Source organism: Elephas maximus, chromosome 4 (genome assembly GCF_024166365.1).
Source record: "Elephas maximus indicus isolate mEleMax1 chromosome 4, mEleMax1 primary haplotype, whole genome shotgun sequence".
In the NCBI taxonomy this organism is placed as follows: domain Eukaryota; kingdom Metazoa; phylum Chordata; class Mammalia; order Proboscidea; family Elephantidae; genus Elephas; species Elephas maximus.
In genome coordinates this window covers 22,523,625-22,530,820 of record NC_064822.1, presented here as the reverse complement: position 1 = coordinate 22,530,820, position 7,196 = coordinate 22,523,625, and the positions used below count along the sequence as shown (strand labels likewise).

Here is a 7,196-nt window from a genome sequence, read left to right as displayed (position 1 = left end):
GAATGCTTCCCTGAGTGAAAAATACTTCATATGTGCTCTGTAATCAAAGTGCCTCAGGATAAAGTCTAAAAAGAAAAGCAAGGCACTTCCCACCAGTCCTTACCTGCGAGGGTCTTTGTGAGGATTTTGTGAGAGTCACGTAAAAGGGCACAGTAAATGCTGCCTTCTTTTCACCTCTTCTCTCCTCAATAAAATAAAACCGGTACTAAGATGCCAGGCTTTCCACAATCTCCTCTTCTCATCCCATACCTAAGTTTTGTAATAAAACTAGGAATCAGGTGATCAGCTGTGAGACAAGAACCCAGGAGGATTTCCAATCTACGTCACATCTGAGCTTCAGTGAAATCCTGTTCCAAGTCACTAAATCAGTGGAGGAGCTGGAAGGCTGAAATTCCTGGCCCTCGGACCTGCGGGAAGGATGGGGTGTGGTTGGCAGACCCTTCTGGGCCATCCTTTGCACCAAGAGGCTTTGGAGTCTCGTTCATGTTAAAGCAAAGGCCTTTCAGGCCCAGCCAATAAAAGCAGGGTAAGACTTTCTTCTATGAAAGAAGAAGTAGGCTCAGTAGCCACAGGTTTGAAGCTTTTCATCTTGGGTCAACTTTGTGGCTTCAGGTCACCCTGGCCTCTGGCTGCCTACAGAGCCAGTCCTTTCTAACTCATCTACCTCTCTCTCTCTCCCAGCTTTCCCTCAGCACCATGGGCTGTGGCCTTTGCCAGTTACAATGGTGTCCTTTCAGTAGCTCCTTGCACCTTTCAGAGGGTGCAGAGCACAAATCCACAGTGCCCTTAAAAACCCAAACCCATTGCCAGTGAGTGAGTCAATTCCAACTCACAGCAACCCTACAGGACAGAGTAGAACTGCCCCATAGGGTTTCCAAGGCTGTAAATCTTCAAAGAAGCAGACTGCCACATCTTCTCCCGTGGAGTGGCTGGCAGGTTTGAACCACCAACCTTTTGGTCAGCAGCTGAGCAGTTTAACCACTGCACCACCAGGGCTCCTTACAGTACCCTTACGTGTCCTTTAACAGAAACGCTGCTGAGAGGACATAAGGCCTGACTGATCCTTAGGCTCAGATGGGGAGAACCTGCAGAGCAGGGTGGTAGTATTGACTTTAGAAAGTCTCAGCACCCTCAGGGTCAGGTCCCTGGGGTCATGCCCAGGTGTTGGAAAATTCAGTGGTTCTGAACCTCGGTGTGTTGAACGTCCAGTACACAGGCCTGGGCAGCCCCTGGAGGATTCTCAGGCCTTATTCCAACCAGCATTGGGGAAACGGTCACCGGGCGAAAGCAGCGATATTCCTGGGGATCTTTATTCCAGGATCTGAAATCAGTTCATACAGTCTTGGGAGGTAGATGAGAAAGTTTGGGACCAGGCAGGGTGGCAAAAGAGGAAGCTCATTTCACATCCTTTGTGTTCTTGTCCTACCTCCCCCTCTCCCTTTTTTAGCAACTAGGGCTCCAAGCAGGCATTTATTGTTTGAAGCTCATTTTGTTAATTCCTCTTTAGTCTGAGCTCAGAACAGTCTCCTCACAGCTCGTGATGAGAGGGGGAAACAAACTCCCTAGACCAGACCAGGGCAGGCTTTGCTGCAGGAAATCCTTGCAGCTTAGTGCTGCCATATTCTTCTCTGTCTCCCCCTAAACTGAGCAAAGTAGAGGGGTATGTGGTAAATCTGCCACAGCCATGCTCAGGAGGGGTCCTGCTCACAGCTGACCTCTAAAATAAATCCTTCCATTTCATCAGGACCAGAATTATCTGAAGAGCTTCTCAGAAGTGTAGATACCTAGGGACTTCCTCCCCAAGTTCCTGAGCAGCTGGAGGCCGGTGGACCACTCTCTAGCACCTTCCACGGGCCTCTTACAGGGTGGGGTCTACAGTGGCAGGGTCACGGGAGGGTGGGGGCAAAAGAACTGATAGATGTCACAGGAGCCAGTGAAATGGAGGCGGGAGGAAAAGAACAAAGAAACAGGGCTGAGAAGAAAATCTAGGAAAACATGTCATTGGAAAGAAACCATCCAATTAAAATCATTGAACCTCGTGCTGGGAATGCACAGGCCTGGGACCTCAGTGCAAAGCAGCTTCATGAACCAACTCTCCCTGCAGCGTCTGTTGCAGAATGCCAGGGTGGCAGAAAAAGAGTGCAAAAAAATCAGGTTGGCAAATGGGTCGCTTGCAGGAGGAACTGCTGCCGGGGCGGGGCTCTGGAAGCACTAACTCACCTTCCCCGTTCCGTGCTGCAGCTCTGGGAGCCTGGGGATCCACAAGGTCTGGTTGCGGCCCTCAATCTAGGGGTGAGCCCTTGGGAGGACTCATCCCAGTACAGTGCAGGCGGTGAGTCCAGCCTGGAGAGAGCGGGTCCACCTGGCAGTGTCGCCTCCGTGGCATGGTCTTTTCCTCCCGGAAGTGCACCTCTGGGGCCTCCTGTGGGTGGATTTAGAAGCCCACGTGCGATTGCAACTATGGCTGCTAATCAAAGGGTCGGCAGTTCAAATCCACCAGGCGCTCCTTGGAAACTCTATGGGGCAGTTCTACTCCGTCCTATAGGGTCGCTATGAGTCAGAATCGACTCCACGGCACTGGGTTGGGCACCCTTACCTGGCGTCAGAGGGATACCAGACAGCTGACCGACCCCTCCACTGTCTCCCTCCTTTCGCAGTGGAAGTGCTGCGGGCGGGTGCGCCTGGGGCTCCTGAAGTCCACTTCCCGGACCGCCCCCTCCGTGGCGTTGGCTTCCCCCTGAATTTTAGCGGTAGCAATGAGAAGACTGGCGGGGGAGACCCAGAGGGATGAGGGCGGGGGCTGACGGCGAGCTGGCAGGTATGAGGCGAGCTGGACCTTCGCCAAAGGCACACGACCCAGGCTCCGTCCCCTGCCAGCCGGGCTGGGCCCAGGACCCCGTGAAGCCCTAGAGTCCCCCTCTTTCCGCGCGCAGCACCCGCTGTGGCCGCCCCAACCGCCCCAACTGCCTCTCCTTGCCTTTTAGTTCCAAAATGTGAGTGTGTGTGTGTGTGTAACATTTTGTGCTTTAGGTGAAAATTTACATAGTAAATAAGTTTGCCATTCAGCAACTCGTACACAAATTGTTCCGTGACATTGGTTGCCATCCCCGCAACGTGTCAGCACCCTCCCCACCCCCACCCTTGTGAAAAATGTGTTCTTTTGATGATGCAACTGGACACCACACCACACCCCACACAAAGGCTGGATTTCAAACCCAGACATGAAAAGCACAACTTTAAAACAATTAGGATGAGATATGAAAAAGAAATTAATAAGTACAGACAAAAATAGAAAATAAAAGAATATTTGAAGACTGTATCCTCCCTATTTTGGACTCCAGGAGGCTGTGGACACAACACAGCTTGGACAGCATACTGTTCATTTCTTTTCAGAAAAATACTAAGTTTGAGATGAGGGAACTGGTACCAGAAGTGGATGCAGGAAACGGCCTTCGCAGAAATGGGGAAAATCTGGGATTGATTAATGGGTTTGGATAAGGCTGGAAAGAGTGAAGATCCATGTAATCTTTAAAGATGGGTTTCTAGCAGCCTAGAGCACATATTGGAAACTTGTCTAATAAATTATTGCCAGAAGATTCCTATAACCATTAAGCAAAATGGATTGTTGTTGTCGTTGTTAGTTGCCATTGAGTCAAAAATGGATTAGTAGTTAAAAATCTACCTACAAAGAAAATAACAGGGCTGGATGGCTTTCGGCAGATTTCATGAAATATGCAAAGAACAGATAATCCTGGTCTTAGACAGGATCCGTCAAAGAATAGAAGAAGATGAAACACTCCCCAACTTGCCCATGAAGTTAAATACAATCATGGTTGGCAAGGTCAATGTATTAGTTATCTATTGGTGCACAACAAATTATCCCAAAACGTCGTTGTGGGATAAACTACAAAATATTCAATTCATTTTGTTAAAATTTGTAGCTAAAGAAAGATAGCTATAATTACTTCTATCACAGAATATGGTTTTGATGGTGAATGCATAAGCCAGGAATTTTAAATAACAAGGGTAAATATTAAAAGATTCAAAGACTTTTTTTTAATGCTGATATAATTGCAAACCTAGAAGACTAATATAAAATTGCTGAGAAAGTGGCAGGATACAGGACAAATATACCAAAATCAGTGGTATATTTCCAACCAGAAATAAGCACCCAAAAAATGGAAATGGGAAGGATAGACTATTCTCTTTCCTCTGCTATTTGATTGTACCGAACAACGTCAAAAACAATTAAGATACTTAGGGAAATGTTTTGATAGAAATAGTAAGGGACCTGTATGAAGAAAACAATCTGTTGAAGTAAATAAAACAAAACCTGATTGAATGCAAAAAAATGCCCATTCCAGAACAGGAAGACTCGTCAAACAAAAGTATATATATATATATAATGTGATTCCCATTACAATATCAACATTGTTGTCTGTTGATTAGTATATACAGCGGAACTGGCCCCTAGGGTTTTTTTCTTTTTGGGGTGGGGGAGGGAAGGGAGCTGTAATCTTTACATAAGCAGATCCCCAGGTCTTTGTCCTGTAGAGCTGCTGGGTGGGTTCGAACCCCTAACCTTTTGGTTAACAGCCAAGTGCTTAACCATCACACCACCAGGTCTCCTTATACCAAAGAATAAAGACAATCAAAATATGAAAAAAAGATAGTAAGTGCAGCCGTAGATCAAATTAATATGTTATACTAAACAAGAAAACCAAACCTGTTGCTGTCGAGTCGATTTCCAACTCATAGCAACCCTATAGGACAGAGCAGAACTGCCCCAAAGAGTTTCCGAGGAGCACCTGATGGATTCAAACTGCTGACCTTTTAGTTAGCAGCTGTAGCTCTTAACCACTGCATCACCAGAGTGTATACTAGGAACTGAGAAATAGACCAGTGGAACAAAATAGAAAATTTATAGGGAGATCCTAATAGCCATGAATACAGAGTTGATATTTCAACTAGGAAAAATTATGACTTATTTAATAAATGGTGCTGACTCAACTGATTGTCTTTCTGGAAAAGTATAATAAAATACCATATGTTGTTGTTGAGTGCCATCGAGCTGGTTCCAACTCATAGCAACCCTAAGCACAACAGAACAAAACACTGCCCGGTCCTGAGCCATCCTTACAATCGTTGTTATGCTTGAGCTCATTGTTGCAGCCACTGTGTCAATCCACCTTGTTGAGGGTCTTCCTCTTTTCTGCTGACCCTGTACTCTGCCAAGCATGATGTCCTTCTCCAGGGACTCATCCCTCCTGACAACATGTCCAAAGTATGTAAGAAGCAGTCTCACCATCCTTGCCTCTAAGGAGCATTCTGGCCGCACTTCTTCCAAGATAGATTTGTTTGTTCTTTTGGCAGTCCATGGTGTACTCAATGTTTTTCGCCAACACCACAATTCAAAGGCATCAGTTCTTCTTCGGTCTTCCTTAATCATTGACCAGCTTTCATATGCATATGATGCGATTGAAAATACCATGGTTTGGGTCAGGCGCACCTTAGTCTTCAGGGTGATATCTTTGCTCTTCAACACTTTGAAGAGGTCCTTTGCAGCAGATTTACCCAGTGCAATATGTCTTTTGATTTCTTGACTGCTGCTTCCATGGCTGTTGATTCTGGATCCAAGTAAAATGAAATCCTTGACAACTTCAGTCTTTTCTCCGTTTATTATGATGTTGCTTATTGGTCCAGTTGTGAGGATTTTTGTTTTCTTTATGTTGAGGTGCAATCCATACTGAAGGCTGTGGTCTTTGATCTTCATTAGTAAGTGCTTCAAGTCCTCTTTACTTTCAAGCAAGCAAGTTTGTGTCCTCTGCCTGACGCAGGTTGTTACTGAGTCTTCCTCCAATCCTGATGCCCCATTCTTCTTCATATAGTCCAGCTTCTCGTATTATTTGCTCAGCATACAGATTGGATAGGTATGGTGAGAGAATACAACCCTGACGCACACCTTTCCTGACTTTAAACCAATCAGTATCCCCTTGTTCTGTCCGAACACCTGCCTCTAGATCTATGTAAAGTTTCCTCATGAGCACAATTAAGTGTTCTGGAATTCCCATTCCATTGTGCTTTCTGGCATAGTGACTGTGTATTCCTTCTATCTGTTTTTGATACTTTCTGCATGGTTTAATATTTTCACCATAGAATCCTTCAATATTGCAACTCGAGGCTTGAATTTTTCTTCAGTTCTTTCAGCTTGAGAAATGCAGAGCATGTTCTTCCCTTTGGGTTTTCTATCTCCAGTTCTTTGCACATGTCATTATAATACTTTACTTTGTCTTCTTGAGCTGCCCTTTGAAATCTTCTGCTCAGCTCTTTTACTTCATCATTTCTTCCTTTTGCTTTAGCTACTCAATGTTCAAGAGCAAGTTTCAGAGTCTCTTCTGACATCCATTTTGGTCTTTTCTTTTTTTCCTGTGTTTTAATGACCTCTTGCTTTCTTCATGTGTGATGTCCTTGATGTCATTCCACAACTCATCTGGTCTTTAGTCATTTATGTTCAACATATCAAATTGATTTTTGATATGGTCTCTAAATTCAGGTGGGATATGCTCAAGATCATACTTTCGCTCTCATGGACTTGTTCTAATTTTCTTCTGTTTCAGCTCGAACTTGCATATGAGTAATTGATGGTCTGTTTCGCAGTCTGCCTCTGGCCTTGTTCTGGCACATGATATTGAGCTTTTCTATCATGTCTTCCCACAGATATAGTCGATTTGATTCCTCTGTATTCCATCTGGTGAGGTCCACATGTATAGTCACCATTTATGTTTGTGAAAAAAAGGTATTTGCAGTAAGGAAGTCATTGGTCTTGCAAAACTCTATCATCCAGCATCATTTCTATCACCAAGGCCATATTTTCCAACAACCAATCCTTCTTTGTTTCCAACTTTTGCATTCCAATCACCAGTAATTATCAGTGCATCCTGATTGCATATTCAGTCAATTTCAGACTGCAGAAGTTGGTAAAAAATCTTTGGTTTCTTAGTCTGGCATTACTGTTTGGTGCATAAATTTGAATAATAGTTGTATTAACTGGTCTTCCTTGTAGACGTATGGATATTATCCTATTACTGACAGTGTTGTACTTCAGGATAGGACTTGACATGTTCTTTTCGACAATGAATGTAATAGTGTTCCTCTTCAATTTGTCTTTCCTGGCATAGTGGACCATATGATTGTCC

At 44.7% G+C, this 7,196-nt stretch overlaps 1 pseudogene; it reads right to left on the bottom strand.

The window, feature by feature from the left end:
* Positions 1 to 1,173: 1,173 nt before the first annotated feature.
* Positions 1,174 to 7,196, bottom strand: part of LOC126074835 (protein Shroom3-like) — a 58,094-nt pseudogene continuing 52,071 nt past the window's right edge.